Source organism: Balaenoptera ricei, chromosome 13, assembly GCF_028023285.1.
Source record: "Balaenoptera ricei isolate mBalRic1 chromosome 13, mBalRic1.hap2, whole genome shotgun sequence".
NCBI lineage: Eukaryota > Metazoa > Chordata > Mammalia > Artiodactyla > Balaenopteridae > Balaenoptera > Balaenoptera ricei.
In genome coordinates, this window is record NC_082651.1 from 101,473,279 (window position 1) to 101,485,824 (window position 12,546).

The 12,546-nt window shown below is 61.2% G+C and overlaps 1 long non-coding RNA gene across 2 annotated transcripts; it reads left to right on the forward strand.

Moving 5' to 3' along the window:
• Positions 1-699: 699 nt before the first annotated feature.
• Positions 700-5,686, forward strand: LOC132377130 (uncharacterized). 2 transcript variants are annotated; one of them, XR_009506540.1, is made up of 5 exons: positions 700-1,021; positions 1,327-1,528; positions 4,317-4,449; positions 4,730-5,097; positions 5,195-5,686. It is a non-coding gene; the product is annotated as an uncharacterized LOC132377130 (long non-coding RNA). The 2 variants fall into 2 exon arrangements; XR_009506539.1 differs by having other exon boundaries at positions 4,730-5,686.
• Positions 5,687-12,546: the final 6,860 nt, after the last annotated feature.

Consider the following 12,546-nt stretch of genomic DNA (forward strand, 5'->3'; position numbering starts at 1 on the left):
CGGGTGGGTCCGGATCGTTCCCTGGACACGTGGATGGGAAAGAGCCCCAGGGACCACCGGCATCGGCGGGGTCTGCCTGCTCGCTGAGATTTTAAGGGGCTCAGAATATCACCCCATCACCCTTCCTGGAGACTGGAAGTTTCCACCAGTACAATAATTGTATCCATTCATTCACTCGTTCCCTCATCCCACAAACATCCCTTTAACGCAGACCACCTGTCACGTGCTGTGAGGAGACAAAGCAACCAAAGTGGACGAGACACGTCTCCTCAGATGGGGCGCAGACTTAGGGGCGTGTAAGCTCAGCGCACAGGTGACCTGTGGGAAAGGAGCCGGGAGGGGTGGGTGTGCGGCGGGGGAGCGCGCTGCCAGGGAGGCGGAGGGAAGACGAGGCCTCCGGGGTGGGGAGACAGTGTCTGCGCCCGCCTGGGCCGCTCCGGGCGCCAGACCTCCAGCCCCTCCCGAGGCGAGCCCGGCCCGCGGCTGGACGTGCGGGGAGGCCAGCAGGGAACTGCCGGGTGGGCTGGCGGGGTGGGCACGGCGGGGTGGGCACGGCGGCGCCCGGAGGCGGGCCGGAGCCAGTGAGCCGCTGTGCGTGCGCCAGGCCGGCGGATCGCAGGCGAGTGTCACGTGCCCGCCGCACAGCCGCGCCCCCCAGGCCCGGGGCCCGTGCTGGCGTGGGCGCCTGGGTGCCCGCAGCGCCTCCGGGAGGACAGCCGGCGGGTGGCAGGGAAACCGGTGCTCCCGCGGGCCAGGAGCGGTGTGGAGCGCTTCGCGTACTCCCTGAGGCCTCACGCAGCCCCTGCTGTAGCAGCGTCTTCCCAGGTGGGGAAACTGAGGCTCCGAAGAGATAATGATGCGTGTCAGACGAGAGGTGCGGCCAAGCCGTGTATCGGGAACCAGCCGCCTGCCTGAGGGTCCGAGAACTCACACCCCAGACCCCCGGTCAAGAGAAACTCACCGTCCAGAGAGCTCCGACCCAGACCATCTCTCCGGGAAGCAGGGCCTGGCCGTGGGCCAGGTCAGCAGCAGGAGAAAGGGTGCAGAAGGAAGGGGACAGCCCTGGGCTGGGTGCAGGGGACAGGCAGGGTGTTCCCAGCATGGTTGTGGAGAGCCGGAGACGGCGGGGTGGGTCAGGGCCCTGGGTGGGAAGCTCAGGGATCCCGGCCGGATCTGGGGGTCCCCCGAGAGCTTGGGGAGCCCCTCAGGGCACTGCCGGGACCACCGGTCCACAGCAGGGAGGCCATGTGATATGGCGCTAATTCAGCGCTCCCTCACCCGCCCGCATGGCTCCAGCCTTCTCCACAGACAGCCCGTTCCCTGCAGGCCCACAAGGCGTTTGTCTGAAGCATCACGGTGACCCTGGGGTTTGCGTGTGCTGGGTGGGAGACGACAGCGCCCCTCGGCAGCAGAGACGGCTCGGATGCAACAAAGACCGGCAGGTTAAGAAGAAAAGATCGTTCTCCTCGTTTTCTTTTCCCTCTCGAAGACCTTGGATTTGGTGAAGCCCCCTCCTTGGAGGTCCCGGGTGAGCTGAGAAGCACCTGTCCCTTTGGGGTGGGGCATGGGGCCTCTGAAGGGACTCAGTGGTGGCCCTTCCAGGAAGGCTGATAAACAGGAGCTCAAGCCACTTTCAGACCTTAAAATGGCTATGGTTACTTCCCATCAGCACTGCCTGGGACACTTCGGCCAGGGCTGGAGTTTAATCAAGGGTGCCCCGGAGGCCACTGAGCCGTATGATAGCACTTCTGGCGGCAGCAGGCCGGACCCGGGCGATAAAGCCCGGGAGCCTGTGGGCCGTGAAGTGTCGGTGCTCCGTCGGGGGTGGGGGTGGGGCTGGGGAAGGGCTTGGAGGCACTTGGAGGCCTCCAGCTGGGGTGGAGGCTCGCTCAGCTGACAGTGACGGTGGGCCAGTGGTGCCCCCCCCGCCTGTCTCCACGGCATGTGCCCTGCTGGAAGTGTGTCTGTTGGGAAAGACCAGGGCTCTCCTCGGAGGAAGCACAGACCCGCCTCCCCCAACAGTGTGTCCTGCCTTCTGGTGAGTCTCCGTTTTCCCAGCACGTGTTTGGGGTGTTGAATTGTCCCCCTCTGATGCAGGGTTCCCACTCGGGGCATTGCAGAGTCCCTGGCATTGACCAAGTGCCTGGGGCCTGGGACCCCGTGGCCCCGGGTTCCAGGTGAACCTACCTGGGTACCTGGGTGCCTGCCCTGGGATTGGAGCTCTCCCAGGCAGGATGCAGATGGGCAGAATCCTCCTCCCCCACGACCTTTACTGTGTGTGCGGGCAGAACCCCAACCAAACAGAGAGGTCATTTTCGCTGCTTGCACAATCCCTGGGTTGGAGGCTGGAAGCCCTGCCCCGTACGGCTGAGCACGGGGACGCTGGAGGAGTCCACTGTCTGAAGCCTCAGTTTCCTTATCTGTAAAACGGGAAGATGAAAATAAACAAACAAACGCAGCTTTTTGCGGTTGCGCTAGGATTGCGTGAAAAGGGCTGCCCCCTGAGGCTGGCATGCCCCAGGCGCTCGATAAGTGCGGATTCGTGCCACGGATGTGTTCAGCGCAGACCACAGGTGCTGGCGAGGAGAAGCTTCTTGACCTGCTTCTGTGCCCAGATGCTCCTAAGAGCCATTCTAGAGCTTTCTCAGGAACTCGAGCCGTAGTGGGAGGCCATTCCTGGTGGGGCGTGTGGAGAGGGCAGGAGGGGTACCCACAGAGGACCCGGGGCCTGGGCCCGGAGGACAGTGATCTCTGCCCCGTCAGGGACGCCTCCACAGGGACGCACCTGCCCTTTCTCCCTGAGATCTTGTCCATCTGTGCTTCCCCCTCCGGCCGCCAGCGCCGTGCTCCCCCTCTGGGCCCTGCCATCCCGGGACCTCAGCGAGTCGCACGCACTCAGCGGTCCGGAGGGGGACCTGCGTCGCCGCTTGTCGATGGAGCCTCTTTGCTGCGCCCGAGACTGCGGTGACGCAGACCTGCAGCCGCCACGCTCACCTCCTTTGGGGTTTCACCGCCCCCTGCTTTTACGCTCTCAGAGAGCCCGATGGAAAGGCTGTCACCTCCCCTCTGCCTGCGCAGGTGACACAAGCCGCGGCTAATCTGACTTTCTCAAGATTGACGATGCTGATTTGAGGGAAAGGATTGGCAGAGCGGCAGGCCAGACGCCTCAGTGCAGCCCCCAGGGCGTGGCCGGCACCCTCCTGTCTGGGATTCATTTTACATAAAACCAAAACCTCCACCTGGGATTTGTCTCAGGACAGAAAATGCAAGTGAATCCTTTCCCGAAACTGAAGCCTTCATAGGAGGCAGAGGGCTTGGAGCGCTTGGGATCCACCCCCCCCTTTATAAATTATGGGCCTGGGGCCCGGGGGGGGGCGGGACTTGCCCACAATCACGGCCGACGGCCCCCTCGGTGGAGCAGCCTGCACCTGGCACCCGGCTCGCCCTGCCAGGAGGAAAGTGGGTCTGATGGATGACCCTCGCCTCAGTGAGAAATAGGTTAATGCATCATCTCGCCCGGGCTACTGGCATCCTCGTAGCAGAGAGGAAGGTGGACGAGTCTCCCACAGGGCCTCTGGCTTCCTTATCAGAGGACCTGCCCGCGTCCTGTGAGGGGGCCGCCCTCCACCTTCCTGGAAGCTGCTCTCAGGCATGGGACGGAGACAGGCGGCCTGTGAACCTTCCAGGAGGGATGCGGCCTGTGAGCCCTCCAGGAGGGTCTTAGGTGGGGCCTCTAAGAGGCCCACGGTGTCCAGGTGTCGCTCTGACTCACTGGGTTAATGAGGCTGTGCCTGAGGGCCCCAGCTGGGGGAGGCAGGCTGAGGCCCCAGGGGCAGGGGTCCGGGGGGGGGTGACCAGTGTCCCAGAGCAAGGCCCAGGCAGGGAGCACTCAGGGGGCCAGGTCCCCGGCCTCCAGGCTGCAGGGCTCAGCGCAAACCAGACCTGCTTACACCGCCAGGCATGTGCAGCCCATGGGGGCTGAGTGTGGCCAGGGGGCACCCGCCCCAGCTCTCGCCCCAGCATGGACACTCCGCCCCCAGACTCCAGGTGTGGACAGAGCCCCGTCGGGCCCATTCTGTCCTGCCCTGCCTGCAGCTCAACTTCTCTTCACCAAACTCCCCTGGCCTCTTCAGGTTCCTAACTGGCCTTCCAGGTGGAAACTGAAGTCCAATTTTTGAGGCTTGCTGCCTCCAGTTGGGAACTGGAGGCCCTAAACGCAGCTCTCCAGTCAGCTGGGTTAGTCATTCAGGGGTGACATGAACCTTTCCTCTGTGGCGCTCTGTTATTATGTTTAATGTGTATCTGCTTTGTGTCAGGCACCCCCTGAAGGCTGGAACGAGGGAAGGTGATGCCCCCAGAGCCTGGAGAGGGACAGGCACATGACGAGTGGATGGAGCAGGGGCTGCTACTTCTGCCCAAAGAGGCCGAGGGAACCCCAGAGGAGGGAAGGTTTGTTCCTGGGGAAGAGCGTCCCCTGAAGCGACAACGGCCTGTCACAGGCCTGGAGGGGACAGGGTGTAAGGAGAGAGGAGGTGAGGGCAGTTTTCAATGAGAAGGCTTGAGAGTGGGACCAGTGAGATGCCCGTGTTGACTGGACCAGGCACTGCCGGCTCGGGCACTGTCGGCCGTGGTCGGGACACGGGTATGGTGCTGAAGGAGGGTGCAGGCTGAAGCCCCAGAATTGTTGTAGGGTCTTGACTGCTGCAGAAACCACTTCTAATTCATCCAGAAATCCTGCGGGTGCCATCTTTGAAATCAGGCCACCGTGCAAGTCTCTCCCCACCCAAGTCAGCACCGCGGTCAGCTTCTCCATCAGCGCCAGGACAGCCTGCAGTGGGGTCCTGGCTGGTCAACTCTGCCCACCTCGTGAGTCTCTGCCAGCAGTGCTCAGAGGGACCCTGTAAAAAACCAAGCAGTCCTGTCACTGCACCGTGGGGCACCTCCCAGGGGCTCCTGTCTCACGCACGATAAACGCAAAGCAAACCCCGAGGCCCGCCAGCCCTCCCAGTCTGGCCTCTCTGCTCTCGACCTCATCCACGCCTCTACCTCCGGCCGCGCTCTGCAGCAAGGATGGGCACCTGCTGTCCTGGACATACGGTGCAGCTTCTCCCGTGGTGGGGGGGGGGGGCTTTGCATTTTCTCCTCCGTCTGGAGCAGCAGCAGTTGTGATACCCTTCTTGCCTCCTCGCGATAGGTGCGTTCCCTGTTCACACGCAGCCCTCCCGTGGGTTCTCCCACCTTCCCTGGCCTTCCTTCCTCCATGGGACCCGGGTCCTCTGTGGCAGACAGGCCTGAGCAGGCCCACCTCCTGGTGTTCTCATCCTGGGGTGAGCCCCTCCCCAGGTGTGGGCAGGACCCGTGACCACCTCTGCCTACAGAAGGTGCCCCAGGTGCTGGGGCCTCGCTTGCGGCTACTTTACAGACATGAGACCGCCTTGTTGCAAACTCAGCCTGGAGTCTTGCTCTTGTTTGCTTTGGATAACTAAGTTGTCTGCAAATGCAAGTAAGTTCTGCCGAAGCCTGAGTGAGTGAAGATGGGGATGAGAACGCAGCCTGGCCCACATCTGGATTGCTGCCTGAGTGGAAAGCCCAGCTCGGCGGTGCCAGGGCTCCTGGCCACAGACGCCAAGAGACGGTCAGCTTGTGCGTCTGCAGCTGCTGAGCATGTGGCAGTTGTCAGGCAGTGATAAAGAGCCATCACACCTTCTCACCTCTGTGTGTTCCCCTTGTTTATTTCTCCTGCCTGTCCCCCCAGCACAGGGGAGGCCTGAGAGGGTGAAGATCTTTGTCGCTTGGCTCTGCTGCATCTCCAGGGCCTGAGCACACATAGAACTGTAGGCGCTCCATAAATGTTTGTTGAATGAGGTGACATTTCATTGCTTTTATGCAGATAAGAAATAGATAAAGGGAGAAATATTATGGGCCACAAAATGCAGAATGTTTCTGTTCTGCAGACACAGCAGTGACTTCCCATATAGTTATTTATTTATTTTTCTGTAACCTCATTTTAAGGGCATTTCCTTGTCTTAAATAGAAACACGGGATGGAATTGTTGGAAGGGGACTTGGTGACTGCAGGCTGAGCCCTCATTTTATAGATGAGGGAAAAGACTTGCTTAGGGTCACACAGCGAGCGAGGGAGGGAGTGAATATTGTGCACAGAAAAGGAGACAGAACGGAAACTGAGCCAGCTTCCCCGCCCAGGGCCCTCCCCCGAGCCCGAGAAACCCCATGCAGGAGGCCGTGAAGCCCAGCCCCTCTGTCCTCCTTAACCGTGGGTGCAACGCTGACGCGAGTAACTTACCTGCTGTTCATGAACCTAAGTGCACCAGTAATAGGATTTAATGCTGCTGTTGGATAAAGCTCTTTTTCTCAGGAAATGGCAGCACTGGCAAGGACTCCATAATCATGATAGTGAGGGAAACGTGACAACACGTGTGACGCTCTCATGATAAGTGACTGCACGTGATGCATTTTGGAGACTCTCACTCGACATTGGGAACAAGAAAGACTCTTTGTAATGAGCGTGAGTGTGCGTTTTAGTTTATGGAAAGCAAAGTCAGCTATATTTTCTCTTTGTTTTCCAATTAAACATCTACATTCTCTATTTGATAAAATTTGATACTTTAGTTTACGGCAAATAAGCCTGTGGACATATTACAGATACAATTTTGAACCACCTGTTATAAACTGTATAGGCTGAGATGACTTGCTATTTAATGGTATATGTCTAATTAACACGATTGAATCATAGATTAGATCCAACATTCAAGTGGTGCAGCCTCTTAGGCAATGTCCTCATCATGAATTATTTGCTAGGTATTTTCATAGACATTTGATAAATATTACCATTTAAAATAAGCTTCTGTATTGTCAGATGAGGAACTAGCAATCACACAGGCTTGGTATTCATTTTTGTCTGTTTTTATTATCTTAGAGAATAGATGTTTCATGTTCATCTTTTTGTCTGGTAGTTTGGGAAAATTGTAGAGTTAAGGTACAATTTTTTTCTCCTGCTTCTCCAAAGATGCATAGTATTTCCTACTGGTTACAGGGCTTGATTTTAAATGCTCACATCCCGTCACCAATACAGACCCACACAGACCCCTGCACTATCCCACCCTCTCTAGCTGAGCACGCAGGGGAAGGAGGCTAAGAGGCTGTTACTGAAAACTTCTTATGTGCAGGTGCTGTGTCTGGGGGAACCCTCTGGTGGATTCAGGCCATCAGGGAGAGGATGGGCACCAAGAGACACCAGGACCCCTCCCCTCACCTGATCACCTGGCCACCTGCCCCTCACCTGGCCACCTGCCCTTCAACTGGCCACCTCCCTGCACCTGGCCATCTGCTCCTCACCTGGTCACCTGCCCCTCACCTGGCCACCTGCCCTCACCTGGTCACCTGCCTCTCACCTGGTCACATCCCCTTACCTGGCCATCTGCCCCTCACCTGGTCACCTGCCTCTCACATGGTCACCTGCCTCTCACCTGATCACCTGCCCCTCACCTGGCCACCTGCCCTCACCTGGTCACCTGCCTCTCACCTGGTCACATCCCCTCACCTGGTCACCTGCCCCTCACCTGGCCACCTGCCCTCACCTGGTCACCTGCCCCTCACCTGGCCACCTGCCCTCACCTGGTCACCTGCCTCTCACCTGGTCACATCCCCTTACCTGGCCATCTGCCCCTCACCTGGCCACCTGCCCCTCACCTGGTCACCTGCCCTCACCTGGCCACCTGCCCTCACCTGGCCACCTGCCCTCAGATGCTGCCTGGCCTGTGGCCTCTGCTCCTCACTCCCTGTGCCTTCTGATCTCGTTGCAGCCCTGGGTTTCACGGGGCTCACCCCGATAGCAAGTCACCATCTGGGGCTGGACGGTCTCTGTATGCCTCCTGCCACGTGTTCTCTGTCCACGTGTTTCCCCTCCATTCAGCCTGGCTCCTGCTCCAGGCTGGTGTCCGGTGCCCTGGCTCCCCACCTGGGCACCATCCTGGTCTAACCCGGCATCTCGATCCTACACTCATCCTCACCACGAGCCCAGCGCACCAGCCTCTTCCGCGTGCCCACGTCATTCAGTCTGAAGTCACTGAGGACAGCGGGTATGGTTTTGGGTTTGGGGGTTTATTCAACAAATCTCACGCCCCTTTCTCCTTAGGTCACAGGCTCCAGCTGCTGCCGGCAGTGGTAGGTTAGTCTGCACCTGCCAGTCACGGGGCCCCATCTCCTCTGTGACAAAGGCAGTGCTGGTGGACGCATGACAGGAACAGGCTCGTTAGAAGCCTTCCGTGGGGTCCAGCAGTGGAGACCCGGAGGGGGAAGAGTTCCATTTTCCGCCAGAGTCTCTCAGTGTGGAGAAGTTCCTCGGGGGTGACCGTGGGGGCCTGGCTGTGAGCGGCAGAGTGGGCGGCGTTGAGAGGAAGGCAGCCCGCCAGCCCCCGGGCACTGAGTCCCCCCGAGGCTTCATCCCGGCTCGTGTCCCCCTGCCTGCCCGCCTCCTGGCCTTTCCTTTGCTCGGTGGGGGAGGTCCGGGCTCTTCGCGTGCACCCACGCCCGCCCTCAGCCTGCTTCCCGGGAGCTCAGCCTGCGGCACTCACGCGGTCAGACGTGGTCCAGAGAGCACGGGTGGAGGTGGCTTCGTGGGGCTGGAGCCCCTGGCCCTGCGGGCGGAGGGAAGCCCATCGCTGGAGGCAGGACAGGCCCCAGAGTGCCCAGCGCCAAGTGCACTGGGCAGCTAACTTCCCAGCAGGTGGGGGGAGGTGCGGCCGGCGGGACGCGGGGCTGGCGGAGAGAAGCGAGGGCAGACCAAGGCCATGGGGTCGGGGGCTCTTACTGAGTTGCCGCTCTCTGAAAAGGTACAAATGCCAAGGGTGGGAGGGACAGGCCTCCTCGGCGGCAGGTGAGGACAGCGGAGGCCGAGGGCTCAGGCCCCCGACTCCATCACGGCAGCAGCTGAGTCCCGGGCAGGGCCTGCTTGGGGCGGAGCAGGCCCCTGGCATGGGAGGGTTGATGCTTCTGGAACCTTGAGCCTCCAGATTCTCCTGGACCCTCCGTCCTGGTGAGGGTGGAGCTTCTGCCCGGCTTGGAGTGACCAGAGGCCTCTTCCCATGGATGCCTCGTGCCCCAGGGTCTACCCCAGGTCACCTCCCGGACGCCTGACTAGGACGAGGGTTAAGTGATGACATATTACGCTGGGGACATGCTGGCCCCAGGAGGGAGGACAGGGCTTCTACCCCAGGGGCAGCAGGACTCTGCCAGGACCACGTGCAGGGCTGGGATGAGCCCGGGGGCTGGGCCATGATGGCATTGGGTCCAGGAGGTCGGGTGGAGGAGAGTGTACTGACCTGACCTGCTTTACCCCCTTGTTGGGGTCCTGGCAGGTGGTATGGAATCTACCCGGATGGCCCCAGAGGCAAGAAGGACGATGGTCCTCACTGCAGTGAGATGCAGGCGCACCTGGAGGGGGTGGGGGCCGGGTAACAGCCCCAGGAGGTGGGGCTGCTGGGCCGGGTGTCCCGTGCGAGGCTGGGACCCACGAGGCCCGGGAGGCGCGCCAGCCACTGAAGCATCCACGACCTTGCAGAGACTTCCGTGTGAGCTTCCTCTGAGGGTCAGGGCTGAGGTGGGAGGTGCGTGACAGATGGGGACCCCTGAGAACCCACAGCCATAGCGGCCCACGTCGGAAGCTGAGGACACCGCGATCGTAAGGAGGGCATGGAGGATGGGGCCCCTGGGAGCCTCATGCCCTAGGGATTTGTGGAGATGGTGCTCCTGGGGCAAAAGCGGCAGGTAGCTAGCAGGGCCCTGGCCACTGATGTGCAGGTGCACCTGGTAAGGGGCGGCGTCCCCCAGGACGGGGGGGCCCATGGGGTTCTGGAGGACCTGCTCCCACCAGGAATGTCAGCCAGAGCTGTAGCCCCTGGGGGCTCTGCCATGCGGGCCCCGGGATGGATGGCCAGAGGCCCCGCAGAGAAGGGCTCCCTCCTCCTTCCAAACGCTGGGAGCGGAGAGCCCTCGGCACCCTGGGGCCCCCGGCTGAGCACGGCCACCTCCCCAAGCACACAGCCGTCCTGAGGGTGGCCCACCTCCTGGGACTGAGGCGCTGGGATACACCGGCCCAGCCCTCTGGCCCCATCCGGGGGACCTCTGGAGGGCCGGCGCAGCCTGGAGGGCCCCCTGGAGCCGTGACCCGTGCGCCCAGCTGCACCACTGCTCGCTCCCCCTCACGCCCTCCGGCTTCCCCCCTCCCTGCGCCTCTGCCCGCCCCCTGCCCCCCGCAGGGATCTGCCGGCGAGCTCTGGGCAGTGAGCCGCTGTGTGCTCCCTTCACCTTGGAGTCCGGTCAGCCTCGGATGGGGGGGCGCAGGTGGGGTGGTCTCTGATGGGCACAGGGGGCCTGGAGGACTTCAGTGGTTACCCATGGGGATGAGCGGGGCTCCGGGGCCTGGGAGGTGAGGGGCTGCAGTTCCTGAACCTGCTGTGCTGATGGTCCTGGGAAGCTTCGTACCTGTAGGAAGTGTGTGGTTTCTACTAGATGCTTTATTGCTAATCTCATTACATAGCTCCAGTTTTTCCTTTCAAATGCTGAACTTTTTAAAGACCTAAAAGGCTTGGAAAGCAGATTGTCCCTCGGCTCTGAGGAGACCCTCAGGGCGGATCCACCGGTCCCTGGCCTCCCCTCCGGGTTCTCAGAAGCTGTGAGCGCCGGGCCCTCAGCCCTGCCTGCCGGGGCCTCGTCGGGAAGGAGGATCTGTGGGGCGCTGTGCGCACAGCCCTGCTGTTTGGGACGCACTCCAGCCCCGCAGGAGGGGCTTTTGAGCGGCCTAGCTATGCAGCCCGGTGTGGGCTGTTCCAGCCCCGTTCTCCGAGCCGGGCGGGGGGCGGGGGGCGGGGGGCGAGCCCTGAGGGAGGGCCGGGCGCTGGGCGCTCCCTGGGGCCACTGTCTCTCCTCTTGCGGATTCTGTGGCTCTGCAGGCGTTTGCCAGTTCGGGTTGTGTTCGACTCTCGCGGTCGGCCCTCTGCGGCAGCCCCCGCCTACATCTGCGCCCCCGGCCCTCTGCGGCTCCCTCCAGCCTGGAGTCTCTTTCTCCCCTTCTTGACTCCAGACGGGCCTTTGCAATTTGTTTCATCCAGTGGATGCGGAAGGAGGGACGTTCCAGAGCTTCTGAGGCCAGTTCAGAGACACCTGAAGCTCCTGCCTGGGCCTTCTTGGAAGCTTGCCTCTGACGGCCCTGGGACACTAAGTAAGAATTCCCACTACCCACTGGGAGTCACCTGGAGAGGGCTGGGCCTCCCGGGAAGGAGAGGGGCCCACAGGGGACCAGCCCTGCTCTGTGCCCGCCAAGGTCCAGGCCTGTGGATGGAGCAGCTGAATTCATAGGCTGAGCCCGGCTGGTGCCACGTAGGGCAGAGGAGTAGTCCTTCTTGAATTCCTGACCTGCAAAGTCATGAGACATAATAAAGTAATATTTTTAAGTCAAAAATGAATGACATCTTAAAATTTGGGGGAATTTGCTCTGCAGCCACGGACAACCGGCACCACGATTTAGCGCCGCCCGCGTGGGGTGGCCAAGGCCTGGACGCGGGTCCCGCTGCCTCTGGCACATCTCCCACCTCGTCCTGGGTTGGGGTCTTGGCAGGCTCGGCGGTGGACGGCCGCGGGGAGCTGCCAGGGCCCAGGACCGCCGGCCGCCTTCGTGGCCTCTGCCGGCTGGGCCTCGGGTCTGCCAGCACCTCTACGGCAGGGGGCAGCGGAATCGCCTTCCTCTCCAGCGCTCTTGGCACCTGGCTTGGCCTCCCTCTCTGCAGGAACTGCAGGAACTCAAGGACTGTGGCCGGACGAAAAGATGAGAATGGTGAACCCACGTCTGCTTGCCTGGAAGGGGCGGCTTCCCGCTGCCCTGCAGGAGAAGTTAGCGCTGACGTCGTAGTGTTGGAACCAGAGAGTTCTGTGGAAAGAGGGTAGCAAGGCAGGAGCGAGCCAGGTGGACGGGTGGCACCGCCGTCCAGGGCGGCTGAGTGAGGGGCAGGGAGGGTCACGGGGACATGGCGAACAGCAGTAGGGTGGGGAGTGGGCAGTGTTTTGAGGAGAATAATTCCAAGAGAAGCAGGACGCCCAGAAGGCAGAAACACTGCAGGCCTGCCAGCCAGAGCCAAGCCTGCCCCGGGGACCCTGAACTTGGAAGTGGGCGGCGTGGGCGGCTTGTGGGAGGGAATCCACTGAGCAGACCTGGACTCTGAGTGGTGGAGACCTGGGGTTAGAGCCTCACCTTTGCCGCGTTCTCTGAACCAGCTTCCTCCAGGGTAACAGGAAAATGAGGGAAGTTAACAAAAGATGTTGTAGTAGTGCAGACACAAGGTTGACACACCTACGCTTGAGGAAAAGTATTTCATAGTTCAGGTGCTGGTGGAAAACCAGGAGGTGATGGTCGGCTGATGGTCATGGTGGTTTAGCCAAGTGGAGAGACAAGAACCCCCAGAATGCCCCGAACCCCGAATCGCTGCTTTCTTCACACATCGTGGGCGGTGGTCAGAGTGACGGAAGGAAAAGG